Genomic DNA, 3,080 nt, shown 5'->3' on the forward strand with positions numbered 1-3,080 from the left:
AGCTGAACTTTATATTCCTGCCAGTCTTGGTAGTGGTGCGTGGCTGCGGAGCCACAACACCCTCACTATCACTTGAAAAACCAGCAACAGGCACCCCCTCCTCCTCCTCCTCCTCACTAACCTCCTCCCTCTCACTACCCCCCTCCACCTCACTACCAGCCTCCACCTCACTACCAGCCTCCACCTCACTACCAGCCTCCACCTCACTACCAGCCTCCACCTCACTAACCTCCGCCACCACACTGACCTCTGAGTCGGACATGACAAACAACATAAAACACAGAAAAATAAAAACACAAAACACACTCCTCCACTACTCCTACTACACACCACACAGCCAACACACACGCTCACTCACTCACAAACAATGACAAAAGACTGTAAAAAAAATACAAGGACAAAAAACTTTACAAACTGAGAAAAAACAATACTACAAAGATCACAAGACTACTAACACACACAGTACAGCACTCAACAATCACCAAACTCCTCTCCAAATCCACCAAAAACTCCACCAAACTCACCAACTCCAAATACACCTTCCTCTCTCCTCTCCACTAGCTAAACCCACGAGGTGCGGAGTGTTTGGGGCGTTTTTATAGTAACATGCACAGACACTCCTCCATCACAAATACAACCAATCACGGCCGCGTGACGTAAACGAAACTTAGAAGTAAAAACGCGGCAGCAAATTCCAAATCACTGCCGTAACAGACTTGTGACGCAGTCGTAAAAAAAACACAACAACGCGGCCGCGAAATAGCAATCGCGGCCGCAATCTACAGCAGAAAAGCACGAATGACATCGACATCGGAAGATACAGAAAATACGAATACGAAAGCTTAGTAAATGAGTCGTAATCAATTCAAAAAGTTGCAAGTTTACACTGTCGATGTCATTCGCGATTGAACTTGAACATGATTCTGAAAAATACGAATCTTAGTAAATAAACCCCACTCTGCTTAATGTCGGTGGAACTGGACCCCTTTAAAATTCAGATAGTCGCGGCGTCCCTGTATGTGAAAGAGTTCAGGTCTCACCAGCTGTCTGGATCGGACACACTCAGGCTTTTTTAAATGGCAACGCAAAATACGCGATTGTGTTGGTATCGTGTTGGTATGAAAATATACAGCGTACCAGCGGGAAGTAGAGTATTTAATTTAGAAAATCTGTTTTTAGGCCAAGTACCAAAAACAGTTATAGCTGCGTTTATAGACAATGAAGCATTTTCAGGAGCCTATGACATGAACCCTCTACGATTTGAACATAAAAATGTAAACTTTGCATCCCTTTACCTGGATGGAACCCCGCATCCAGCCAAGCCATTTCAACCTAACTTTGAACACAGTAATGCGGTTCGCGAGTACATGTCACTCATACAGATCACAAATAAGCAGAAATCAGATTCAGGTATACCAAACGACCGCAAAGAGTACCTCAATGGTTACACGCTTTTCACTTTTGCCTGAACAGGAATGTGCTGAGCACCTCTCGCTAATCAGAATGGGAAATCTATGCACCGAATTCCACTTTGCTGAAGCTTTAGACCAGGCAATCTATGTGATAATATAAGCATTATTTGATAATATAATTGAAATGAATCAAAGGAGTGATATGCTGTATGATTATCTATAAATGAAATAAATAATTTTAATATTTATTGCATATTTTAACATATTTATTGCATATTTTAACAAACATCACTATGCAACAGCAAGATGAACACATTACAGATAAACTGCATATTGTATGCACACCCAATGATGCAGCTATTTTTTAAAGGTACCTTTCCATGTGATATGTTACCGACTGGCAAACTGTTGCAATACCCCTGCGCGTTTGTAATCAATACGCATAGCAGCGGACAGCCGGGGGAGCACTGGTTGGCCGTTTATCTTAACGAACAGCGTGAATGTTACTTTTTTGATTCTAATGGGCTAGCCCCTGACAGCACCTTATTCCCAAAGGCTATAATACAATTTTTAAACTTGAATTCAAAAAGTATTTATCACCAAAATTAACAGTTGCAAAATTTTAACAGCACCGTTTGCGGTCAATATTGCGCATACTTTATATTTTTCATGTGTAAAAATTACAAATATGCGGATGTACGGTCCCGTTTTAGTGTTGATACAAAACATAATGATCGTTTCATTTAAAATTTTGTAACCTGTCTCCCAAGAAGTCATTGTCTGAGTCCTTATGCAGATAGATATATACAGGCTTGTGTAACTTGTAACCAACGTTGTGTGTGAGGCATTTTATGTACAACGCGTCATAACTATGATGATTTTCTAATAAACAGCGGTAATGATGCGTTGCACATAAAATGCTTCACACACAACATTGTGTGTGATGCATTTTATGTACAATGCTGCATTGTTTGTGTAACTTGTAATCAACATTGTGTTTGAAGCGTTTTATGTACAACGCATCATATCTATGATGAATTTCTAATAAACAACATTGTGGGTTTCTTAACTGTATGTCAATTAGAAACAAAGAACAAAACATTGTTTTATAAATCATGAGTATATTCTATTGGTATATGCAAATTATAGTTACAGAAATATAGGCATTGAATAACATGGTAAAGCTTCACATTTAAAACATTACAGAAAATATTATAGACACAATACAAGTTAAACATTGTGGTGCAAAATATCCACACAAAATACAGTGTATAAAAATAGTATACATTAGTTATATGTTATAGTTTCAGCCACTGTGGCGTTGTTAGCCCCGGGGAACTTAAAACATTTATACAGCTTTTGTTAAGGGATTGAAGTGACATGGGCGATGTTACACTACCATGAGAATCATCCTGCTTCTCGGTTTTTAAGCGATCTAGGTTCATTGTATTTACTGCATTGCCAATGATGGTGGATGGAATATTTAATTCAGACAAAGCCCACATAAATTCAGGCAAACCATTCAGTGTATTACGGCTCGACACGCTGTGGCTTTGCGTGATGCTTCTTATTAAATCTAACATGTTGGAACCTGGTACAGGGCTGCCTTTATATAGAAACTTGCCTTTAGTGTTCCAGTCTGTGATGTGTTTAGAGTGCGTCATTTTA

The sequence above is a fragment of the Pseudophryne corroboree genome, chromosome 10, assembly GCF_028390025.1.
Source record: "Pseudophryne corroboree isolate aPseCor3 chromosome 10, aPseCor3.hap2, whole genome shotgun sequence".
Classification (NCBI taxonomy): domain Eukaryota; kingdom Metazoa; phylum Chordata; class Amphibia; order Anura; family Myobatrachidae; genus Pseudophryne; species Pseudophryne corroboree.